The sequence below is a fragment of the Myotis yumanensis genome, unplaced genomic scaffold, assembly GCF_028538775.1.
Source record: "Myotis yumanensis isolate MYYU_CA2020_CCGP unplaced genomic scaffold, mMyoYum1.0.hap1 SCAF_13, whole genome shotgun sequence".
Taxonomy (NCBI): domain Eukaryota; kingdom Metazoa; phylum Chordata; class Mammalia; order Chiroptera; family Vespertilionidae; genus Myotis; species Myotis yumanensis.
The window spans coordinates 22,294,331-22,320,177 of NW_027223764.1; the positions used below are offsets into that span (position 1 = coordinate 22,294,331).

The 25,847-nt window shown below is 48.9% G+C and overlaps 1 protein-coding gene across 40 annotated transcripts in view; it reads left to right on the forward strand.

Annotated features, from left to right (window-relative positions):
* Nucleotides 1–881: 881 nt before the first annotated feature.
* The window catches only part of SORBS1 (sorbin and SH3 domain containing 1), a 217,758-nt gene continuing 192,792 nt past the window's right edge, over nucleotides 882–25,847 (forward strand). For 14 of the 40 annotated variants that reach the window (XM_070432632.1, XM_070432661.1, XM_070432640.1 and 11 more), the window contains exon 1: nucleotides 897–932. The gene's annotated coding sequence lies outside the window, so the exon portion shown is untranslated. Of the gene's footprint in view, nucleotides 933–25,847 lie in introns of all 40 variants that reach the window. The other 26 variants (XM_070432642.1, XM_070432643.1, XM_070432641.1 and 23 more) reach the window with 7 other exon arrangements.

Sequence of the window (25,847 nt, forward strand, 5' to 3'; positions counted from 1 at the left end):
ATGAGGGGAGGGGCCTTGCCCGCTGGTTTTTCTGCAGTGACCCAAGGGCCCAGCACATGCCTGCCATGCAGCCCCTGAATAAATGGGTTGCATGAATGAACACTCAGAGCCGGAGTTCAAATCCTGATTGCACCGCTTTCTGTATGACCTTGAGCAAGCCATTTAAACCACACCTCCGTTTTCCTGCTTGAAAAATAGGGAATAATAACAGTGCCTCTCTTATAAGGCTATGAGGATCAATGAGAAAATATGGAGGAAGCATTAAGTACACTGGCTGGTACAGAGTATAATAATGAGAGTAGCAAACATTTATGCATCTTGACAGCCAGACACTGGCTTAAACGCTTTACATCGGTTAACTATACTCATCTTCACTACATCCTATTATTATACCATTTTACAGGTGAGCAAACTGGGGCACAGATGTTAAGTAACATATGAACTCAGGACATGATAGCTGTTATTTTTATGTCCAAGGTTCCATCCCAGCTTCCCGTGGGCGATCCCTCTGAAGGGCCAGAGGGCGCGCCGCGCTAGCCTCCCGCCTTGCCCGCTGCGGCCCGACTGAAAGGATAACTGGGCCCGCGCGCGCTTTATCTGCCTGAGATCCTCGGGCCCGCGCGCGGGGCTGACAATGCCGCGGGGCGGGGCGGCGGGGCACTTCCTCGCCTCCCATTGGCGCACACGCCCCTTCCTGTCACCACTGAGCCAGGCCCCGCCCCCTGGCCCCGCCCGCTGCCCGAGCGCAGCCGGAGTGGACGGTTCCAGACGCATGCTAATGAGGGGGCGGCCGCCGCAGCCCATTGGCCCGCCGCGGAGTGTCGGTGAAGTCAGCGCCGAGTCCCAGAAAAACAGAGCGGGGCCAACTGCAGCGTGTAGTGCGAGCGGGACAGGACGCGCGCTGCCCGCCCGCCCGCCCGGCGACCCTCAAGGTAAGCCCGCGCCCGCTGCCCGCCCGCCCGCGCTCACCCGGTCCGCTGCGCCGGCGCCGGGGGCGTGCGCCAGCCCGGCCCCCGCGGGCGGCGCCTTTGTTCCGCGCTCGGAGGAGGCGCGTTTAAAGGGCCAGCTGTTGGAAGGACTTGGGGACCCCCTCCCCCAGAGCATCCCCCGTAGTCACAGGAAAACCATGGCCCCCCATGGCCGAACCCTCCTTCCTGCCAGTCTTTCAAGGAAAGTTCCCCAGGGTGCGGGGGTTCTGGGAGATCCCAGGGTTTTTTTTGAGGGTCGGGGGTACGTGCGATCATGGCCTCGGTGGGGAAGAACGCCCGCCAGCTTCAGGCTGGCCGCAGTATGGGCGGCGGAGGAGACATCAAAGCGCGGGTGGGTCCGCGGTGTAAAGTGAAACTGCCGCAGCCGGGGGCCGGACGGAGGAGCGCAGGATGGAGGCATCTCGGGTGTTTCATTCATCAGCATCCCTCTGGAGGAGAGGGCGGCGGGAGGGGCCAAGGACGAGCGGTCTGGCCTAGGACCCGCCTGAGTGAGCGGGTCCATGTGTGTGTCCGCGTCTGGGGACGACGTGCCTCCCATCCGCCCGTGCTCCATCCCCCAGAGTGACTGCCAGCTCGTCACCGAGATGCACAGAAAGCGACTCCTTTCTCCGAATTCCCCGGTCATCCCCGGCTCTCCCCTGGCTGCTTTACGACGTGGCTTCCTTGATCAGCGGTAGCTCCGTTCAAGATAGAGGAGGAAAGAGGCTTGAAGTCATTATGTTCCTTTCATGGGGGAAGGCTCTGTCGAATTCTGCACCCCCCTGCATCCGCTGTCGTAAGATGGCTTTGAAATCCACCAGTGCATGCTTTCTCCAGGCGGACAGAATTTATCGCGCGGTTACACCGCTACATGAAAGCAGGAGGGATCCCACTGAGAGCGGCTCGCTTTATCCAGACCCTGGGTCTTCCCGGCACGTTCTGGCGAGCCTTTGGATTTTTGTTTTAAACTGAGCGCTGGGATGCTCCTGTTGTCATAGGGCAGACTTGCTGAAATTGGCCGCATTGATTTCACCATCAATAGGAGGGAGTTCATTTAGAGGTATCATGGAACTATCTGGCCTGCCAGGCATCTGACATCACACCCCTTTTTCCTCTCATAAGTGAAGGCCAGGGATGGCTTGTCAGTATCCACTCCCCTCCTTGTTTGTTTGTTTGTTTGTTCGTTCCAGCTCCTCTAGATTCAGTTTTGTGTTTTTGACTTGGTGGTGATACAAGAGAAGGGGGTCAATTAAAAGAGGGGTGGGCAGCCAATGTGGACAGGAACCTCAATGACAGAAAACACATACTGGACATTTTCGGACTCCGGATCTACAGCCCTTAAGAGACGTAGGTGAGATAGGTGGCTATCTAAGAGGTGAAGGGTGTGTGTGAGGGAGGGGTGGAGGAAGAGGATGCTGCCAGCAATTTTCTGCCCCACCCTCTTGATGCTCCTTAAATAGCTCCTTGCCAGCCACGCTCTGATGTCTCAGGCTCATTCCCCCACCCCCAGGGAGGAGTTGGTCTGTTAGTTGGGCACTATTAGAGTTGATGGTTGGTTAGTCAAGGGTTAGTTCTCCAGGATTGCTGGGAGCTCATTTCTCAGCTGTAGGGCCCTGAGTTGAACTAGCAGCTCTGGTGACTTCCCGCAGAGTATTAGCAACTGAAAAGAAATGCTTTCTACCCCACAGGGAAGAGAGAAGGGAGGGTATTGTCATTTTCCATTGGACACCCACCCCCTGTTGGCCCTCTCCTCCTCTGACCTGCTTTTCACAATTCTAGTTGGAGAGTTGCTGTGAACTTCTCTGAAGGGGTTGGGGATATTGGGGCGTGAGGAAGGAGTTATGGGAAAGGCCGAGCAGATAGATGCTCCTTACTGGCAAAACAAAGAACTGTTCAGCTCTCTCCTCACTTCCCCTCTCCAAAATAGAGTTCAGTATAGATAGCAGGATCTGGGGTTTTCTTTGCAGAGAATGAATGGGCAGGGTTCAGGAAAGCAAGCTTCAATTAGGCAGCGTTAGTAAATCCTCTGGTCATCGGATTTCGTTCTAGACCCTTCCCTGGACATGGGAGTGGATTTGCTGTAGAGGGTACTCACTGGTAATTTAGGATTTATTCTGTCTCCGTGAAAAGGGAAGTGGATGGTCTCAAAAAGCTTTGGTGGAGGAGTTTTGGAACAGAGGCAGGACATTTAGCTTTGATCCTAGCCACCAGCCTGCTCTGGGCTTTGGGCTAATAGTGGCTTTCGCTCTCTGGGCCTTGGACAAGTGGAGGGCTTTGGAGCAGACTGTTTTCCGGGGTTCCCGACAGAATTACTATTCTTAGATTCAAAAGTACAATTTGTGGTGGCATTTTCAGATTTTTTTTTCTTCTGTTTGCTAAACTGATGTTAAACCCACAGTATTGCTGAATGGCATGAATGAAGCGTTTCAAGACTCAAGCTTCTGTTGGATTCAGACTCACCTTTTTCTTGATTAGTGTGATTCTTGAGGTTTTATTGTATGTAAATAATTGAGAGCTAGAACTGCCCAGAGGACGAGGCACAGACCCTCAGAGTGGGTGGCTGGCTGGGCAGATGAGGGTGGGATGGTAGAATGCTGAGGGAAGGGAGTTGCTATAATTCATTCTCTTTCTCTGTATGCTTAACTCATAGGTTAACTTATGGTTATACAGGTGACTTTTAGATATTTAGAACATGAGAGTTGGAAGAGACCTCTGTGATTGCCAGGTTCAACCTCCCTCACTGAGTAATTTGAAGGATTGGAAGGTTTGGTGATTTGTCTGATGTCATATGGCTATAGACTCTAGGTCTTGCGTTCTAAATGTATCTCTGAAGCCCCCTCCTCTGACAAGTGATGGGATAAAGTGAGGAGGACATAGGGGCTGAAGACTGGAGAAGTTGGAGAAACTGACTGGGGAGGAGGTTGAGGGCAGGTCAGGTGGGGAAGGGGAAACCAGACATCAAGCTTGGAGGAGAAAGGGATGGAGCTGGAAGTGGGGAGAGGGGCTCTATCAGCTGTGAAATAGCAGATTTCTGCAGCCCTGACAGTGAAGTTAAGTACGAGAGTCTTGGCCTAGATAAGGGGTAGGGTGGGTGGCCTCAGAGTCCAGCCTGGGGCTGGGACTAACTTGGAGTCTCCTTGGGAGCGCTCCTGTTGACCCTCCGATTCAGGGCCAGCTGAGGCCTTCGGAGCCTCTGGGCTCACTGAACTGGAACATGTGGAAGTCAGGTGTGCTGATGGTGATGCTGGAGAGTGCTGAGGTCGGACCAGTTCTGCTGAAGTCCCAGGTTTTTTTTGTGTTGTTTTTTTTAATGCTGAAAATGAAAAAAGTTTTCCATCGAACTTCTTTTCAACTCAAGCAGCATTTTCTCCTCTGCCTTTCATTGCACGTTTTTTGAGGTAGTGTTTCATGTACCCCTTTTCAGAGGAGATACTTGGAAATGACTGACTGACTGAATTGTAGCTCATTTGGGGGGAGCTAAGTCTCAGAATGTTTCAGTGATCAATTAAAGAGCTGTGAACAGTTGTTACCCAGATCAGTAACCATTCAAAGGCATAGTAGGTGATAATACTTGGAAGTCCATAGCCCAAACCGACAGCTGACCATGAACAGTATAATTCACTTTGGCTAACTCTGGAGGCCTAGGGAGTGTCTCTGTGGATTTCAGTTCCTTCTTGTTGTGTATGGTTAGGCATGTGTCTGTCCCTCTGTCTCACTATCTTCCCATCCTTTTCCCACATCTTCCTCTTCTGTACATTTCTCTTTCTCTCCTGTTGTATCTTTCTCTTTGCAACTCCTCCCCATCCTTTCTTTACTGTCAATGATGTCGCTTTGTAGTGTATTTTAATGTATTTATTGTGTCATTAAGATTTCATCTTCTCTTTTCTTAATTTGAAATCAGCTGAGTTCACTCATTTTGAATGTGTGTATATGTGCTTTACACACGAAACAAATAAACCAAACCCAGTTGAATTGCTTTTTACTTCTGTGTGGTCTTCCATTGATCCCCCATCCTCCCTCTTCTGTGGTCAGTAGTGGCTCTTTATAGAAAAAAAAAAATTCCCAACTCACTGTCATGTGGCTATTGTTATAACAAAAAACAGCTATAACAATGGAAAAAGTTTCCACCCTAGTATTGTGGACACAAGGGACACCCTTTCCCAAGAGATATGCCCTATTTCTTGACTTCCTGCCCTGGAAGCCTATCTGCAATGTATTCTCTAACAGACGCCTGCACTGTAAGGGGCTGGGGGTGGTGGTGGTGGAGCTGGGCTCTTGGTGGATCTGGTGATGCGTACAGTGGGGGAGGGGAGCAGGCTTATGGCCAAGAGAGTACTCTTCAGTCCTTGGAAGTGTCTCTGGATCCTTTAGTGTCCCTCCGAGAAGTTCAGTGCAGTGTTTTTTCTTTGTTTCCCCAGGCTGAGCTAACCTACCCTGCAGGAGCAGCACCCAGGCCCCTTTGGAAAAGAATAAGTTGCTTCCCAACTTTCTGATTCTTGTTGGTTAGGACCCAAAGGGCATCTTGTGGTGACACAGGGAGGGTAGGCAGCCACCGACCGGTTGCTGGCGTGAAGTCCCAGCTGCTTTGATGGATGCATGCTTTAGCCATTTAAACTTTTCTTCTGACTCTGATTAATTACCCAGAAGATTGAGTCTTGGTGCTCATGGTCAGGAGGAAGTTGAGTGTGTAAAGTGAGCCTCCCAAGCAAGAAATCCCCTTGAAGTCTCCAGTTTTTTATGTTAAAAAGTCACATGAGTTTTGTGTTCTATAATATGTGCTGGTTTTAGTATAAAAGCATTTAAAATGCTTTACTGTTGAGTACAATTGATGGCCCAGGAAAATGTGTTTCTCTTGGGGCTTTACCTGTCCATGTCCCCGCTAAATATTCATAGCAGACTCTACTCCATCCAGAAAAGCCAGCTGTGGGGCAGGTGTCCCATCTGGTGGTGTTGAGAACTGCCCCTCCAGCCTTTTCCATTGGTTCTGGCAGGCCCAGTGAGGCCCCAGTCCTTCAGAACTCTTCCATGTCCCCAGAGACCAGGTCCTCCCCATACCAGGACTTGCCCCCTCACCAGAAGACCTTCTCTTTTATCTGGCTGACTCCTCCTTCCCTTTTTAGACTCCCCTGACATCTGAAAGAAGATTTTCTTCCCAAGTGTGCTTTTTAGCAACAGCTGGTTCCCTGTTGGTCTTCTCCACCAGATTGTGAGATCTGGCAAGAGAGAATCTGCATTTCATCTTTTTAAATTAAAGATGTATATATGCATATACAGTTAAAAGTCAAATAATACCTCAAGGCTTATAAGAAGGCTGTGTCCCCTCATCCTGGTGATCCACTTCCCAGGGTCAGTCACCAAACACGATTTTCTATTACTGAAGTGACAAATTACCACCAACATAGTGGCTTAAAACAACAGAAATTTATATTACAGTTTTGTATGTTAAAAGTCCGAAAAAGGGTCTCACTGGGTTAAGATCCAGGTGGTAGCCTGGCTGCATCCCCTCAGGGGAAGAATCTTGCTTCTTCCAGCTTCTAGAAATCACCTGCATTCCTTGGCTCATGCCCCCTTCCTCCATCTTCCCAGACCCCAATGGCCAGGTGAGTCCTCCTATTGCATCACTCTGTCCTTCTAACAGTCACATCTTCTGATTCCCTCCTTCTTCCTCCCTCTTCCACTTTTAAGGACCCTGTGATTACTTCAGGCTCACCTGGATAATATAGGGTAGTCTCCCTATTTTAAGATCAGTTAATTAGCACCTTTAATTCTATTTGCAATTTTAATTCCCCTTTGCCACGTAACATGTTTATAGGTTCAGGGATTAGGACATAAACATCTTTGAGGGGCAATTATTCAGCCTACCACAGTCATTTCCAACTTTCTTAGTCATTTATCCTTATATTACTATCATTGGTATTATACTATAATACTAGAGGCCCGATGCACGAAATTCGTGCACTCGGCGGGGGGGCGGGGGGGACCCTCAGCCTGGCCTGCGCCCTCTCACAGTCTGGGAGCCCCATGATTGATCGTCCTATAGAGGGAGGTCTCGCTCATCAGCTGCAGCGCCACCGGCCAGGTAGCCTGGGCCTTCCTCTTTGAGGCATCAATTGTGGAGATTGCCCAGCAGAGGGAGGCCCTGCCCACCCACTGCAGTGCTGCCGGCTGGGTAGCCTGGGCCTTCCTCTTTGGGGCAATTGATCGTGGAAGACCCCCCACACCCCCTCCCCCAATTGATTGCCTTGCAGAGGGTGGCCTGGGCCTCCTCTACGGGGGCAATCATGGGGTGATGGTGGGGCCCCCGGACCAATTGCTTTGCACCCACCTTGGCTGGCTTGGCGCCAGTGCGTGTCATAGTGTGGTCTTCTGGACTGACGGTCATCCGGAAGGGTGTTCTGCTGTTCAGTTGTTCGGTCAATTTGCATATTACACTTTTATTATTATAGATATTATTTGTAACTTATCTGCTTATAATACTGGTTCCTGGTTGTTCATTTAAATGTTATTTCTTCATGTCCTACTTTGGACTAAACCAGTGGTTCTCAACCTTGGCTGCACATTAGAATCACCTGGGAAGCTTTTTAAAATCCTGATTTCTGGGCCCCATCCTCCGGAAATTCTGTTTCTTTGTTATGGGGTGGGGCCACAACATTAGTAACAAAGAAAAAGAATTTCCAGAGGATGAGGCCCAGAAATCAGGATTTTAAAAAGCTTCCCAGGTGATTCTAATGTGCAGCCAAGGTTGAGAACCACTGGTCTAGACAGAGGAACCCTTATTGCCCTCTTCTCCCCTCCCTTCCTCCCATACCGGTACTTCCCTCCTCCCTGTCTTCCCATTAAGGTTACATCACAGTTTCTATGCTCTTTTGAACTAAAAATTCACATCCTTCAGTTTTTGGAAATTTTCTTTGACAGTTTCCTTTTCTCCATTTTCTGTGTTTTGTCTCTGGAACTCACATTAGTTGGACTTACTGGGGATTGAGTTAGTAGTTTTAAAATCTTTGATTTTTTGTTTTGTTTTCCATTTAATTTTGTTTCACCTGTTGAGAGTTATCTTCAGCTTTATCCTTAATTAACCCTTTTGAATTTCTTATGCTTTTATGATTTTGCATGAGACATACTTGCATATATTACTTTCTAGAATTCCCTATTTTCTGAATGCTCACTTTTCTTTTTTTCTAAATACATCCATTCTTGTTTCATGGGTGCAATAAGTTCACTTGCAATGGGTTTTTGTTTGTTGGTTGGTTTTGGGCATTTTTCTGCGGTTCCCCACCTTGTCTTTGTTCCCCAAATCCCTTTTTCTGCTTGTTTTGGTTACTGTATTTCCCACTGGAGCCGTCCTTCCTTGTATGCTGATCACTGAGTTGTCCATTTGTACTTTAAGAGTGGACCCCAAAATGCTGGTAGGGCATCTGTGGGACAAGGAAGGGGTTGTTGGGTGATCCCTTTTTTCTGCTGGGGGCACCTAGATGTCAATGCCTATAGATCCTTTCTCTGGGTATGTTGGTGTTTTTTTTTTTTTGGAGAGGAGTTTGCATTCTGGGAGACTTGGTGGGGAAGGAGGCTGGGTGTATGGACTTTCACTCAATGCATCTACTTTCTGAAAGTTTCCCCCCTTTCTGCCTACATCCCCCAGTTGTGTGTCCTTCCCTTAACTGTGTCTGAATTTAGAGCGTCTAGTGCAGCCGTGGGCAAACTATGGCCCTCGGCCGGATCCGGCCTGTTTGAAATGAATAAAACTAAAAAAAAAAAAAAAAAAAAAAGACCGTACCCTTTTATGTAATGATGTTTACTTTGAATTTATATTAGTTCACACAAACACTCCATCCATGCTTTTGTTCCGGCCCTCCGGTCCAGTTTAAGAACCCATTGTGGCCCTCGAGTCAAAAAGTTTGCCCACCCCTGGTCTAGTGTAATTTGCCTAACCAGGAACTCCACCTTCTGCTGGCTAAGGAAGGAGAGTCACCAGATTGAGCAGATTGCAAGGACTCTGGGGTCTGGTTGCTCTTTGCACCAACTTTTAGCAGCTGTCCTCTTTTTTATCAACTCCTGCTTCTCACAGTCCTTGGCGCCTTCTCCTGTTTCTGTGGCATAAGTTGCCACTTGTTTAGAGGTTTCCTCCCGTTTGCACTTAGCAGAGCAGATGAAGCAGAAACCTAAATCAGCTACTGCATGGTGGTCAGCTCTCTGCCTTCCAGAGTTCTGTTGACATTTCTTGCCTGCTGTTGTCTCCTTTTCATTAAACAAAAGAACAGGCCTTGCTTTTAGTGGGGTTTTAGCAGAAATAAATATGGCTGTTCAACCCTCTGATTTGACCAGAAGTTTGTTTCATCTCTTCATTCAAGCCTCTAACTGGTGCCTGACATATAGTATTCCCAAGAAATGTTTGCCGAATAATTGAATGCATGTTTCTAAGATGGTATGCATACGATAGTCATCAAATTTTAAGAGTCCCAAACACACAATCTTACAAAAGTAAATCCATGTTTCATTCTGAGGTAGACATAATAACAGGCAGATCTTGCCACTCTCTGTGCTATCCCATGAGAAGCACGGGGAGACAGTGTATAGATTGTTGAGCTGGTGAGTGACAAGGCCCAGGTACTATCTTCAGCCCCATCACTAACTACTTGGGTCACCTTGAGAAGCCACTTGTCCTGTCTGCATCTTGGTTTCTTCCGCCTTAAAATGAGCTGTTGGTCATGATTTGATTCAGGGCCTTGGCTGGGTAGCTCAGTTGGTTAGAGTGTCCTCCCATACGCCAAGATTGTGGGTTTGATCCCTGGTCAGGGCACATGTAAGAATCAACGAATGAATGCATAAATATATGGAACAACAAATTGATGTTTCTTTCTTTCTCCCTCCCCTCTTTCTCTCAAATCAATCAATCAATAAATATAAAAAGATTTGATTCTGTTTACTGCACTGAGTGCCTACTATGTGCAAGGCATGGTATATACGTGTTACAGCATATGTCGCTGAATTGACTGCTTGGCTTATACGTTTCTCCTGACTGTAGTTCAGTGCCTTGCACAGAGTAAGGGCTCTGTAAATGTGACCTCTCACTCTTTCTGGACTGTGGGCTCCTTGTGAGGACCACATTGTAGTAATCTCTGTATCTCCTGTGTCTGCCACGGTTCTTGGTGCATAGGAGGTGTATGTTAGGTTTCTCCACTTAGAAAGGGTACATCAAGGAAGTATGAAAACATGAGTTGCTCTGTCAGAATCCCCAGACCCTAATCGAAGAATGAGGCCTCGCTCTCTGGGAGTTCAGCTGCGCACTCCCTGGCTCTCCTACAGAGCCCAGGGTCCAATGGTTGATCTCAAAGTCGGCAGAGATAGCAGTTCTGGTCTATAGCCTGGACAGTAGAGGATTATTTCTCCCAAACAGATTGTAGTTACGTATTTAATCGGCCTCACATTGTTATGAGTTAAGATCAGATTCATATTGACTAGGAGAATGAATGACAGATATAATCCTGCATTTATAGTGTTTAAAAATGTTTAAGTGCTTTTTCATAACTTATTTTGGTTTTCTCAAACCTGTTAGCTAATGTGCTCGAACCACTAAGTAGACTACTACGGGGTCTATGCTGGGAATACAGTGAAGACCAAGGAGAAACGGTACCTGCCCTCCTGGGATCTATAGACTAGAGCTGAGTTTTCCAATATGGTACCACTAGCCACATGTGGCCATTTAAGTTTAAATTAATTAAAATGAAACACAACTTAAATTCACCTTCTCAGTCACACTGGCCACATTTCAAGTGCCCGATAGCCACATGAGACTCGCGGCTGCCATATGGCAGCACAGGCCTAGAATGTTCCCATCATCTCAGGAAGTTCTCTGGGGCAGTGCTGGCCTACAGAGCTAAGAAACTGTGTTCCTGGATCAGGCATCAGTGATGAGCTGTGTTTCACAGTTGAGGCAACTGAGGCACAGAAACGCCATTTGTTTTAGGTCATGTGGCTGGCTGGGCCTGACGTGGGAGCAGATCTCTTGTCTTGGAGTTTGGCTGTTCTCTCCCTGAAGTGAGCTAGGGGCGGAGGGTGACTAAGAGTGTGGTCTCTGCACTCGGGCTGCCTGGGCTCGCACCCTGGCTCTGCTGCTTCCTGGGGCAGTTCCTGCTCTGTGCTTCAGTTGCCTCACCTATGAAATGGAGACAATAATAGGACCTGCCTCATAGGATTGTGGAGAGGATCACATAATCCAATAAAGGCAAGTCTTTAGAACGAGCCTCACACATGGAAGTCACTCAGTGGTGCTGGTTGCTATATTGAGAATGAGAAGTTATTGGCAGAGTCTAGGAGGCATTTTCAAACAGGAGACTGTGAAAGGGGAAAAGAACATAGGCAGGTGAGGCTGTGCTTATAGAACAAACTGACCACCTGGAGAGGACGTATAGCTGAATGTTTCTAAGCCAGGGGCTGCTCCGGTCATGTGAGCTGATGTAAAAATGCCAGCATGTTCACCAGACCCTCTGAGTCCCTGTACTGGTCACTGGTACTCTACACAAGGATCCTTTTGATGTCACCTTCCTCCTAGTCTGCCTCTGCCCACAGCCCTTCCTCCTGTCCCCAAACGACCTTCTCCCCTCTCTGTACCTCCACGTTGGAGGGACGTGGTCACAGACATTTACCATCATTCCTGTGAGCAAGGGATTTGCCAAAGGAGTGCGGAAGACGAAAGGGCCAGAAGCCCAGGTGGTTTAGCAGTTGGACCCTGGCCTTTTCTTCGAGGTTTCTGTTGTGTGGTGATTTGCATTTCCATCATCACTCAGTCTTGTAAGCAGGTCCGTTTCATGTATCAAGGTGTCCTAGAGGTGCCCCATTTTGTTGGATGAAGAGAAGGAGAGCTCTAGCCCGAGGGATGGAGGGTGCTCATGTGATAGGTGAATCCCTCACATGTGGTTCTTCAATTTAAGGAGTGCTCAATAGCCACAGTTTCATTTCATTCATTAAGCAAATATCGGTGAACAGCGTAGCCATGGGTACTGCCCTCCTGGAGTTTATTTCTTCATTAGCACCAAGAGGGCTAGACTCTTTCTTATCTTCCCCAGCAGGCATTCAACAGCTTGTTTCAGGTTTTGAAGTAGGAAGGTTTCAGTATGACAAAGTGTGTGTGTGAGGGAGGGGCGGTGAGGGCACGCTAGATACATAACCCATGTGGTACTTGCCTTGCCCAAGTGAGGCACACAGGGCATCTAGTACAGAGAGGCCAGTGACGGGCCAGGAATGACCTGCGAGGAGACTGTTCCTGACAACCTGGATACAAGTACTGCCTGACCACCAACACCAGTGATCAGTACTGAGTGCTTGTACCTGGCTCTGCCACCTCATTCCGGTTTGGGTGAGGTTTGAGCTCATAGCAGCTGTTAGCAGGAATGGGCACTTAGATCCAGAATCACCCTCTGCCTGCTTGTCAATGTGAAAACTCATTACTCGTTTATATAATGCCTTACGCATCGATTATTAACATTAGCTTGCAGGCCGACTGTTAAACTTGGATTCCTAGTATGAAGGGTCACTAGGACATACCTTGTGAAATCCAAACAGTTCCTGTTACTGCCTGGAATTTGTGTGGGACCTGGTGTCTGTGCACACAAGCGGTTTCCTTAACTGACCTGTGAATAGATGATTCGTTGGCAGATTGCTTCTCCACGTAGTGTTTGTCTTTCGTCAGGGCAGAGCTAGTGTTGGGTGACCATTGTCTGTGAGCACAGCATGATGGACAGGGGTTGTATTTGCTTGTAACAAACTGACAGGAAAGTGGGAGCATTTTTGTGGACATTGATGTTAGGGGTTCTTTCCAAGATGGCTGTAACGTACATGCACCGCTGACTCTTCTGTGCTTGGGTTTCTCTTTATAGACAGTGCACACAGGAGGCCGGTGGTAGGCGACTGGGCGGGACCTAGAAGCCAGGGATGAGGTAAGAGAGGCCGGAACTGAGCTGGGAGATCTGAGCCGCTGCCCCAGTGGCCCGGGCAGTGGGCTTGAGATCCGGCCAGGGATCTGGATGGAGAAGCCAAGGCAAAGTAGGAACTGGGCTGCTGTAAGCAGGACAAAATGAGTAAGGCTCTGGAGAAAGCAAAATCCCAACAGGGTCAGAAAATAGAGTCGCTGGAGAAAGCCGGGGCTCAGGAGTGCTGAGGCCTAAGCAGGGTTTGGCGGTGGCTGCCGAAAATCAGGCTGCCCGGCCCACGAGCCTGGGCCAGGCAGACTGAGGCCTTTTAGGACTATTTTGCTTGCTTTGTGGGGCCTTTATGCTGGACATGGTACGTGAGTGAGCCAGCACTGGCAGGTGTGAGGGGGCGAGGCCCCCCAGGAACTGGGAAATGTTAGTCATGCCTGAGCACTGACAGAAGATACAGCTCCTCCTCGAGACAGCTGCCGCGGGAGGAGGCCCCGCCGCCCGCCAGCCTGCATTGCGATCTGTGGTCCTGGTCTTGTCTTTAATTATTCAAGTCGTGGGCTATTTAAATACTCACCTAAAGCATCACTGTAAACACTTTTCCCTTCCGGGGTCAGAGGGGCTCCGGTAGAGGAGAGTTTTGCGGCTGTGGTTCTAGATTGCCCAGGTCACTCCCTTAAGGAACAGGCACCTGGCAACCAGGAAACCCGGAGGATGCCCTTGATGGTGGGTGTGCACCTCCACACTGTCTTTCAGGTTGGCATTTTATTTGTGAAGGTAGGGAAGGAAGAAGCCGTGCTGTTACATGACGTGAAATATTTAACACGCTCTTTAAAAAATTAAACTGCCCAGGAGCCTTTGATTGGTGGTGCCCATGGCAACATGCATGTTTCCAGAGGTGTCTTCCTGGGGCTTTTGGGCTCCTCAGGAGTGGGGGTCCTGTCCCTGGGAGGACTGGGCAGAGGCAGGGCTGAGTGACCCCTTCAGAGGTACGAAGCTGGGGGTGGCCTTGGTAAGGGGAGAGGAGTAAATGGGAAGAGGAGCTTGCGCCATCCTTTGGGGGCTTGTTCACGCATTCATTTTGTTGGCCTCTGTGAGTCCTGGCACCTATGCCTCTCCGTCCGGCCTCAGGACTTATTCCCATTCCTTAGCCTGCAGCGCGCTTTCCTCCCTTCACCTGGTTAGTGCTGCTCATCCTTCAGATTCACCTGAAGCAGCGGAGCGGGGCAGCCTGCCCTGGCCCTTTGGAGCAGGATAAACCCTCCTGCGTGAGGCTCTCATGAGCGTTCCTCACAGCACCCATCTCAGCTGCTCTGTCCCACTTGGTTAGAAAATCATTGTTTTTGCCCAGCTCATCAGTCAGTAGGATGGATCCATGATGACAGTGGCCAGGCTGTTTCTCTTCACCATTCTATCCCCAAAGCGGGCAAGTGCCTGGCCCACAGTAACTATTGTCTGTATTGTCTATCTGCGGTGTAAGTTAGTTCATTTAGTAAGTTTTGGGTTCTGCACCAGAATCTGGGAATACAAAGAGAATAAACCTCCCTTGTTGTCCTCTCGTTGTTTGTAAACCAGAGCAGTGGGTGAGCTCTCAAGATACCCATTGAGGGAAGGAATAAAACTTACCAGTTAAAGTTCCATTTATTCTTTAACTCAGGTATAGAACAATGTTGCTTTCCTACTTATAAAACAGAGTTGTTAACTTATTGAGTATGCTCAATGCTATTTTACTAATAGAAAAGTGAGACCAAAAAGTTTAGTGACCACTGGTCTGAAGGGAGAGGTAGGCACATGAAAAGGTTTTTGTGTCAAAATGTTCTAAAGCTCTAAGTAAGGGCAAGTACAAGGTACAGTGGGGGCCATGCATGCAAAGGCAGGGAAGCTGGAACTGGACCGGAAGAGAGCATTTCTGATAGAGGGCAGAGGGACCACACATGCAAAGGCAGGGAAGGCTTAGTGCATTGGGAGAGGGCATAGATTTCATTTTATTAAAAATAATATATATATATATATATATATATATATTTAATTGATTTCAGAGAGGAAGGGGGAGAGAGATAGAAACATCAATGATGAGAGAGAATCATTGATTGGCTACCTCTTGTACACCTACTGAGGATCAAGCTTGCAACCCAGGCATGTGCCTTGCCCTAGAATTGAACCAGGACCTCCTGGTTCATAGATTGATGCATAACCACTGAGCTACACATGTGGGCTAGGGCATATATTTTAATAAGGCTGGAGTATAAGGCAGAAGGAAGGCCTGCTAGAAGCCCCTCTGGTACTGGGAGGGATTGAGATTTGGAATACCAAGATGGATGAGCCTGGGCCCTTGTCTGCAGGATGGACATGGTGCAAATGTGCCGTAGGAGAGCGAGTACCTGGAATTCAGAAAATGATGGATATTTTTGGTTAGGAGGGATCAGGCCTGGTCATGATTTTAAAAAATCTACCAGGCCTCAGGTCATTCAGCCCCCTCTCCTCATGTAGAAGGGGGAGGGGAGAGGCCTGGTGATTGACTGTAAGCTCTTTCAGGCCCATCTCAGGGTTAGGCTTCTCCATGAAGTTCTCCTTCATCTGTTCGCACCCGGTGAGATTTTTACTGTAATGCCATTTAGACCCCTCCATGGACTATATTTTCTGGATCACAAAACTACATGAACAAGAAAATGGAGTACGGTGTATGTAAATATGCATGTTTGATGTATTTATTTAGCCTGTGTAATCATATATACGCCTTTCTTTTCTTTTTTGTTTTTAAGTCCCAGGGCTTGAAGTAATTATGTAATTAGAATCCACATAGACTATGGCTAGATAAGGTGTAATTAAAGAGGAAAGCCTAATTTTGGAAGATGATAAGAGGTCATTTGACTCAGTCTGGGCCCAAATCCAATCTTGGAAGAACAGTAAGAGGTCATTTGGATGTACAGAGCTTGAGGCCACCCAAGAGCCCAAACTGGTCTGAGAATTGGACAGATTCTGTTTCAGTTCACTGTGAAAGCTATTCATTGAGCAGTTATTGGTATAGGGTGTTGTGGGAGGCCCGGCCATGAGTAAAGAAAAGGTCTGGGTCTCGGAGGACACCGGGGGACATTGGCGTGAGAACAACTAGGAGGTCCCAGGGTGTAGAAGTGAAGACTCCAAGGGCTGGAGGGTGGGGGGTGGGGGAGGGGGGGGTGGGGAAGGATTCACAGAGTGGGTAGCCTTTAATAAATGCCTTGAACGGTAAGGAGCATTTCAAAAGCAAGGATAAGAACTTTCTGGCATATTAGAGGCACTCAGATAATATTTGTGGAAAGAATGCCAGGCTGAGTTTGGAAGTGGAAGGAACATGGCCAAGTTGTTGGTGGCTATTGCCGTTTGGTGAGGGTAGAGCTCATACAGCTCTGGTGGTACGGTGACAGCAGAGGCCAGGAGGGCTTAGGCACCAGGCTGAGGCAGTGGTAACTGAGAGGAGTCAGGGATTGCTGTGGGCCGTAGAGGTCAGGGGAGGTGTCCTTGTGGAGGCGGCCTTGGACAGAGCCTGGTAGGACCCGTTGGATATGGGAGAGGTGAGAAGGTAAGACTTGCCCAAGGAGGGGAGTGATGGGCAAGTCTCCCTCTAGAGAGGGAGCCGAGAGATGATCATCCAGGAGAGAGGGGAGAGGGCACAGAGGGGAGCAGGCCGATGCTCTGTCCACTGAGCCAAACCAGGTAGGACTCTCTGCAGTTTTTATTTTTATCACTGAGGGGTTACTGGTCTTGGTGATACGAAGAGGAGAAAAATAAGGCAAGGGAAGAGGTGGAGGTGACTGCAAGCTTCCTAGCCTGGGAGGATGGTGACACCTGAGACAAGAGGGGGCCAGCTGGTGGGAAAGAGGGTGTGGGCAGAGGCTTGATGTGTCTGGAGCCTGGAGACTACTCTCTATCCCCAGCCCTGCCCCTGACCTAGCGGGGAGACCTTGGGCCAATTTCTTTATCTCCCAAGCTCTGTTTTTTTTAAAAATATATTTTATTGATTTTTTACAGAGAGGAAGGGAGAGAGATAGAGAGTTGGAAACATCGATGAGAGAGAAACATCGATCAGCTGCCTCCTGCACATCTCCTACTGGGGATGTGCCCGAAACCCAGGTACATGCCCTTGACCGGAATGGAACCTGGGACCTTTCAGTCCGCAGGCTGACGCTCTATCCACTGAGCCAAAACGGTTTCGCCAGCTCTGTTTTTTTTTTTTTACCAGGAGGCCCCTCTGCCTTATGGCTCAAGTTCATCTCACACAGAGGAGTCGTTCGTCCTGGGGCTCGGGCAGGGGGAAGGGTCTGGGCTGGAGAATTGTGAGGGCGTTGCATGGAGGTGAGAGAAGAAACCGCCCAGTCCTCTTCCTTGTTTTCCTGGAGTGTGGCCGAGGTCAGTGCTCCATTCTGGGGCGGCACAGGGCTGGGTAGTCAATCTTCCTGAATTCACTGAAGGGAGATTGTCAGGGCAGGGAACTGGTCATTAGTGAACCCCTTACCTTCCTGCTCTCCCCTGCCCCACCCCCACTCTCCAAGCCTGTCTTTGGGAAACTTATGGCTTTGGACTTTTAGAAATAGTGTCTTGCAGAGAAGACTTCCTGGCAGAGGAGGGCTTGGGCAGAGCTTGAGAAAGGACTGGAGGAAGGCTTTCCAGAGGAGATTGACGGGGAGTTAGGTTACAGAATTTAAAATAGTCCAGACAGAAGGCATATGCTTTTTGAATACCTTGTGTGTGTACCAGCTCTGTACCAGCTTTCATGATCTTTGTTTCATAATCTTTCCATCATGTCTGCTCTCTATTATCCCATCTTACAGAAAAGGCAACAGGATTAGAGAGAGGAGCTAATTTGTCCAAGGTCTCAGGGCAGCAAATACCCATTTCTACATTCTGCAAGTACTATATTCTACTGACTTTTGGGGGAACCCAGGGAAAAAATAGAATGATTTGTCTTTATGATCCTCATTCCCAGTTAAGCACTTACTTGAAATGTGGTCCAACTGCCACCCATACAGCAGCGTTCCAGGACAGTGCAGCATCTCAGAGACCGATGGAGCACTTGGAGCTCAGCGGCCCCCTTTTACAGATTAGGAAACTGAGGCTCAGAAAGGAGGAGGGAGGGATATGCCAAGGTGAGGGGCAGAATGGGAATGAGAGCTGGACGAGTCTGGAGACTTTGAGATTTTTGGCTCTTTAAGGCCTCCCTGTGGAAAAGTTTGTTTATAGATGACAATGGAAACCTTTGTCAGGAGAGCTGGTCTGGGGAGGGTTGGATCTGAAAGGTCCTCTGTGTGTGTGTGTGTGTGTGTTTGTGTGTGTGTGCGTGCGCTTTCTCTTTCCTTCACTATAACCTTAGATGCCTTTGAACCAGCAGGAAGGATTCCTTCAGACCAAAGGTTAAGACCAAAGGCATTTAACAGGTGGAAAGGGCATAGGAAGGAGGGGGAAGATCAGAAGCCACAGAAATAGAAGACTTAAACTCTAGGCTTGGCTAAATGGAATGTTCCAGGCCTGCAAATAATCTCTGACATTTATTGAATACTCATTGTGCCAGTCAGTCTTTATGTCATTTTATGTAACTGCCATGACTTCCCCTTGAGGTGTAGGGGCTGTTTTGCTGTTCCCATTTTACAGGTGAAGGAACTGAGGCTCAAAGAGGCTGAGTGACCTACCTAAAGCCACAGAGTTAGTAAGACATAGAGCCAGGACTCCAACCTCACTTCCTAAGCTTTTTGGAGGACTGGGAGCTCCAGGTGTCTTCGGTAGTCGTTCTTGGCCACAGGCAATTTTACCCCTAGGGCACATTTGACAATGTGTGGAGACATCTTTGATTGTCACAGTTTTGGGGATGCTACTGGCATCTGGTGGGTAGAGATGCCAGTAGCATCCCCTAAACGTCTTACAATGCACAGGACAGCCCACAACCAAGAGGTGCCCCATGCCAAAAGTCTATGTGCTGAGGTTGGGAAACCCTGCCCTCTGGGGACCTGGTTATATTTTTACCTCGGCGTGTGCAGGGCTAGTGCAAGGGCATCTGGAAAGCCCATCTCAGGAACTTGAGTTGTTCCTTTAGCTCCAGAGACTTACCGGTATGTTGTATGTTAATGAATGTTTGCAGTGTGGGCTCCCCACAGACTGATTCTGAGCGGCCAGGGTGGTGGTAGTGGTGGTTGGAGGCCGGGAAGGCGTGTCAGGCCAGGGTTGCTCAGGGCTGCAGACAAGCTGGGCAGGTGACAGGTCTGCGGGGTCCTGTCCAGGCTGCTGAGAATTGACTTGATTGTTTCTCTGTGTTTGACTGAGATAAGGACTCAGATCCAGTTAATCGTCTATTTTTTTCTTCTGTAAATGCCTCTATGAAATGATTGCTATGACTAGGCACCATGGAAAGGCCTGAGAAAGGGGTACGCGTGTTACGGATGTACTTGGATTCAGCTATGCTGCTGGCCAAGCGCCTTTGCTGCTGGTTACTGTTTAACTCTAGTCTGCCCCATGCCACTTAGGGCAGAAAGACAAACAAATTTGGGAAAGTCCCAGGACTTGGCCTTCACTTGAGCTTCTGTGAGCAGCTGTATCTGAGCATTGCGGTGGTTGAATAGGTCAGATCGAGTAGCCCCGTGGCCTGCAGGGCGCTGCTGGGGCAGACCTAGGAAGGAATTGCTTTACCACCTCTGCTGTTGCTGCAGGCCCCTCTTCCAGGTCAGACACGGGAAAGGAGTGTCTGCGCCCTTCTCTCGTGTGGAGTACATCACCAGGTAAGATTTTAAGCCTTAGTAGTAGGCTTCCTTTTGTCATCCTGTAGCTTTCCCTTCCAAATTTTCTACCACGGTGCCTTTCGAAACCCTGTTGGCCTCGTGGGAACAATCACCCACTTCCTGTCCATCACCTGGGCCCCACCCCGAGACCTTCTTCTCGAAGCTCTCTAGCCACTCCAACTTCAGGGTCACCTCCCTCCTCCAGACACCTCTGCCCAGTGACTCCTTTGGTCCTTTATCTAGTTGTTAGGTTCTCAGTGTCACCTTCTGACCTCTGCAGTGGCTCAGTCAGTAACCGACTGTGTGCTCTTGGGCGAGTGAGTCACTTAACCTGGGAGAAGCAACACAGTGTTGCATCAGGTGACTTTAGTGCCCGTCCAGCACCAGTGTCGGATGAGAGTCACAGCTGTAGAACCTGGCCAGTGGGAATTCATGCTTCCCTTTGATCCCATACAGATTCATGAGAGCTCAGAACTGGTGTAAGGAAACTATTTTCAGATTAAATAAGTAAACTTTTTCATATTAATTCTTTACTCAATAAATGTTTGTTGAGTGCCTGCTATATCCAAGGGTGTGTGATGGGTTCAGCAGGGCTGGAAGATGGGTGTCTTGGGCTTTGCCTTCAAGGAGCTCAGAGCCTTGTGGGTTGGGGGTGAGGTGTCTGTACAAAACCACCACAGGGTAGACTCTGTAGCCTATCACCCTGTGCCCATCCTTGGTACCAGCTGTCACAATTGTGTACACACACACACACACACGGATTAAAGTTCCTTAGAGGTGGACTTTTTTCAGTCTTCTTCATTATGTGCCTAACATAATGAGCAGTCAGTAAAGATTTGTTAAATGAATGCAATAAAGACTGGTACCATTTGACTTGGGATTTGAAGGCAACATAGGAGTTAGACCTGCATAGATGGAGAAGAGGTACATTACAGACTGGCCAGGGATGGGGAAGGACAGAGGCAGGAGGAGGAAATGGCATGAGCATGCACAGGGGTAGTGAAGCCTGAGGCATGCAGGATAACGGCCAGACAATTGGGGTTGGATCATGTGGTATGGTCAGGATGCAAAAAGTGTGGAAGGTAGGCTGGGCCAGATGGTAGAGTGTCTTGAATTCAAGCTTATACTAAAGGGACTGGATTTGTCCTACTGTAGAATGACCTCACATTCCAGTTTCTCAGGGTGATTATGAATAGCGCTCCTTTCACTCTCAAGTGTCCCTATTTGGGTGATCAGTTATATGATTCTGCACCCCTGAAGGCTGTGTGGAGCCCTGAGGGTTCATAATGGGACATGGTCAGGCTGACCTCTGGGAGGCTGAGATGAGACATTCTCCAGTCCCCGTGTTTCAGGCCTGAGCCCGAGGAGCGGTAGTGTGAAGGGAGGAGATGGTTACAAAGGAGACTAAAGGCCAAAGTGCCAGCAACATCTTTAAGAGGCTCCAGAGCAGCTCTTCCAAAGAAAGACCCGTCCTAAAGCTCGGGCATCCTGGAGACAAGTTTTTCTAACTTGAGTTATGACTGATGAGAAAAAGAATACATGTGTGTATTTTCTGAGCAATTAAAAGTCAGAGGAGCTTCTCCCAGTCTCTGAAACGTCCTGGTGAAACACCCTGGCATTCACTCTCCTAAACCCCAGCATTGTTCCCTGGAATTTAAAATAGGTTATGAATGTGCCTGATGTCAGGAGAGATAAATCTGTGAGGAGGACTGTAGTCAATACATTTCCTTTTTAAGAAGAAACAATATAAAGAGCTTGATTCAGCCCGGAATCAATCTCACTTTGTTGCCATGATTGTGTAAAACCTGAACTGCTTTCTGTCTGTCACACTGTTTATATCCCCGACGTTCCCCATCTCAGCGGCCGCGCGGAGTCCAAGCCTTTTTAGGCCATGCATGCGCTCCTCTCGCGGCTGTTTCCTTGTGCGCTGCAGAAGGGTTGTGCTGTGAGCGGTGACTTCACTGACTATCTAGGGGTGCTCTTCAGGGTGGCTGTTCAGTAGTGCTCCAAAGGAACTTTTTTTTTGGTCCAAGAGAGTTGGAAGGCTAAATTCTTGGGCTTTTTTTCTTCCTATTAAAAAGATAGTTACATTTTCAAATAGTTGATACAGATGGTTCAGAAATCAAAACACTATAAAAATCTATGCATGGAAAATTTTCATTGTCACCCCTGATGTCTACTTCACTCCCTCCCCCAACCTGGAACCCATTAGGTGGGCTGAACATACATTCCAGTGTGCCCATGACAGTCCTAGTTTATGTTCTTTGTGCCCGTGGGTGATCAGTAACACCCTCTCCCATTCTCAAAAGTGTCCCTAATTAGGTGATAAGTGATACATTCCCCTACAGATTGATAATCACTTTTATTAATTTTTTGTATATTCCTCTAATATTTCTATATGCAGACACACACATAAAGTGAGGGGTGACTGACATTGCCTTTGCCATTTCACAGCAGGTCCTGGAAGACCATACCCGTAGAAATGGAATGTCCTCGTCCTGCTAAGCTCTCCGGCTAGCAGTGTTTGTAGACTGTCAGGCAGTGTCTTTTCCTTGGTTTATCAGTTTAATTGCTATTTAGGAGTGGCCTCTGTTTACATAGGGAGAAACAAAAGGCTGTGGGAAATGAAGCCAGTTTCCTTCACTTAGGAAAGCCAGTTCAGTAGTAAACTCATCCAGGAAGAACTTAGTAAGCACCAGCTTTCTGCCTAAGATGGTACTAGGCAGGTTGGATGAAGTGGGCAAGTGCTTCAAGATCCAACTCAGATGCTCAGCCTTCATGAAGACATCCCTGATTCCATGGCCACAATTCTTAGCATCCCTGTCCACCCACTGCCCATTCATCCAACCACTATCCATTTCATCAGCCAGCATTCCTGGTGCTTCCTTCCATTCACTGAGTACAACCGGCGTTCCACAGGGGCTAGGACCTGTGCTAGAGACATGGCGATGGACAAGATGAGCTCCTGCTGTAGGAGACAGAGACGCGAGTGAACGGGCGATGATTTATCTAGGCAACTGTATCCTGCAAAGGCCTCTCTAAATCAGTGCCTGCCCCTCCCTTCAGTGCTAAGTGGTCTCTGTCCCCCCTCCATCCATTACCATGGCCATGGTAAGAAACCTCCTAACTCTGACTGATGTTGAAAAGAAAGAGCTATGTGAAGGGGAGCCCCAAGTCCCACCCTTCGATGTTCTTCGTTTCTCCCTTGGAAGGAGGGGTGTGGGTATTTGACATTTCAAACCCAGTGATTTCAGGAATCAGCCTGGTGGCTCAGCCAGCTCCTTCTTTTATCTTCTAATAAATACAGCTTCCCTTGCAGTTTCCTGGTGCCGCAGAGGGTGATTGGTCCAGGATAAGAAATAGCCAGGCCAGGAAAATGACCTTTTAATAAAGTTGAAAGGGCCACTGGGAGAGCCGGGATGGCCAGATGTATGGCTGTGAGCCACTCCGGCCTGTGCCATGTCACCGAAAGAGGCCCAGGTATGACTCCGGCTGTAGCTGCTGAGGAAGGGAGTAGTCGGGTTGCAATGGAAGAGGGTTCTGGCTGAATGTTAGCAGATGTTTTTCTGCAACTGTGCAGAGCAGCCTTTTGTGGGAAGAGGTGAGATTTGTTTGACAGCCACACTCCCCTCAGTTCCCCTCATCTGTTCTTCCTGCAGTAGCTTTTCGCAGGAAATAGGCAGATGGATGGTGTTTCTCTGGAAAGTCCATTTTGGACCAGTGCTTAGAGTGTCGACTGTGTGCCTGGCCCCACTGGGTATCTCTCCCTTCCATTAAAGCAGTGGTTCTGAAACTGTGGGGAGCCCCACAGTCAGTTAAAAATGCATATTACTCCCTAGTGGGACCCAGTAATCTGTATTTTTAACGTGTTCTGTAGGTTCTATCCAGTTATTTTAACCTACAAGGAACAAACTCCAACTCAGATTGGCTGACAGGGAACATCACTGTCTCTCAGACAACTCCATGACCCTCCATTATGTGGGCTGCAGTGTGAATTGTGTCCCCTGAGGTTGTGCAGTGGGGCGGTTCTGAACCCTGAGATAGGCCAGGCTTCAGGATTGATGGTTTCAGTGGCTTCGTGATGTCAACAAGTCCCCAGGTTCTTCCCACCTCTGCCATCTTGGTGATAGCCTCGTCTGCAGCCTGGGAATAAGATGACTGGCATTTCCAAGCATCTCAGACACACTACCATCCAGAGGAGGAAGGGGGACGGAGATTGATTTCTGGCTGAGGCATATCCATGATGCCTCCTTGGCCGGAGCTGGGTCACATGCCCACCCCTGAGCCAATCACTGAAGGTGCTTTACTTTGGGAGCTGTCTGGGGAAGGGGTGGGCACCCTAGCAAAGTGGAGGCTCTGTTAGGAGGAAGGAAGGAAGGAAAGAAGGAAGGGGACTGGGAGCTGGGAAGGCAACCATGGCCCCAGTGCACAGGTGGTTTGCAGACCACACGCCAAGGTACACTGCGTCACGTCGTCCCGAGCAGTGGTAAGGTTATCTCTGTTGTGCAGATGAGGAAATGACACTCACTGAGCTTCAGGGACTTGTCTTAGATAACACACCCGGAGGTTGTGCGGGTTGGGAGTGAGGGAACGGTGTTTGTGAGGCCTTTTAGCCCTGGGAGAGCAATCCTCCCTTTCTCCCCTTCCTAAGGTCTCCAGGCAGCCCCTTCATTTCTGATTTCTCCTCCACAACTGTGGTTATTCATGACAGCAGGCCTTCCTGAGTGTTTCCTAGGGAAAGGCTTCTCCAGGCATAAGAAAAAAAGATATATTTTGCCAGCCCCACCTCCACATAGGCTGTGCCCAAAAGCAGTTGAAATAATGATATCAGCTCAAATTTTGGGGGGGCTACCCACTTCAGCCCCTGTGCTAGTACAGTGCAGACATTATCTCTAATCCTGGCAACAACCTCTGAAGTTAGGTCTTAGTATTGGTGTGGTGTTTGTGTGTGTGTGTGTGTGTGTGTGTGTGTGTGTTTAACATAGTACTTTAAAAAATATTTTTATTGATTTCAGAGCGGAAAAGGGGAGAGAGATAGAAACATCAGCAATAAGAGAGAATTATTGATTGGCTGCCTCCTGCACGCCCCCCACTGGGGATCGAGCCTGCAACTGGGGCATGTGCCCTGACTCAGAATTGAACCATGACCTCCTGGTTCACAGATCAACGCTCAACTACTGAGGCACGCCGGCTGGGCTTACTGTTCGTATTTTATGGATGGGGAAGTTGGGGCCCAGGAAGGTGAAGCTGGCAGTGGGGGAGCCAGGCTGGCTGACTGCCTGACTCAGATCGTGCCGCTTCCCTACCCCACGTGGGGGCTTATCAGCAGCTGCCAGCCTTCTTACGCCCCCAAGGACGGTTCTCAGGGAAGAGGGTTTTAGTGTCAAAAGAGTTCCAAAGGAGCTGAATGTTTCCTATGGGAATAATTCTCGGGGCACTAGGAAAAAAATATCCTGAGCATAATAAACACAAGAAAGAAACAGGAAATCTGGTTTGTTATATGGCAGTAAAATGTGAATAGGAAGAACTCTCAACAAAGCCTGAAGGTTTGTTGGATTTGAAAGTGGAAGGCCATGGTTGAGAGGGGAGGAAAGGCGCTCTGGGTTCGGGAGACAATCGGTAAATGGTAGACTGTGCGGCTGCAGTGAGGAGTGAGTGCTGGGCGGAGAGTCTGAACACCTCGCTATTCCCCAGTTCTGCCTTTGAGACACATAAAATGCAGCTCCGTGGGCCGAGGGAGCAGAGAGGTAAAGGGTGGAGTAAGCCATGTCAGCTCTACAGGGCTTTGCAAAGGTGACGGCGTGTCAGGGGGAAGCTCCAGAGTTGACACTTTAGTTTTAAACGCAGTGCAGCTCTACCTGGTTGTGAGCTGTTCGTTGCCTCGAGTGCAGGGGCACGTCAGAGCCAGTGGAGGGCAGATGTCTGGCTCCCGCCTCATCTCAAGGAGAAATCAGCTTTGCCTGAAAAGCCCCTTTTTAGCTCTGGACATTTGGAGTTCCTACTTGGCTGATTGCCTGGCCTGTTCCTCGGGGAGTATTGTCCACAGATGCTCAGGGGAGATAACCACATTGCAAAGTACAGAACTTGGCTGCTCTGGGGAGGATCTTGGGGACTCAGGAAGCTCTGGATACCTGGGAGGTGGGAGCTGGAGATGTGTGTTGATGGTGGACCACAGGGGTTTGTGTGTGTGTGTGCACGCGTGCGCGCGCGTGCACGCAGGG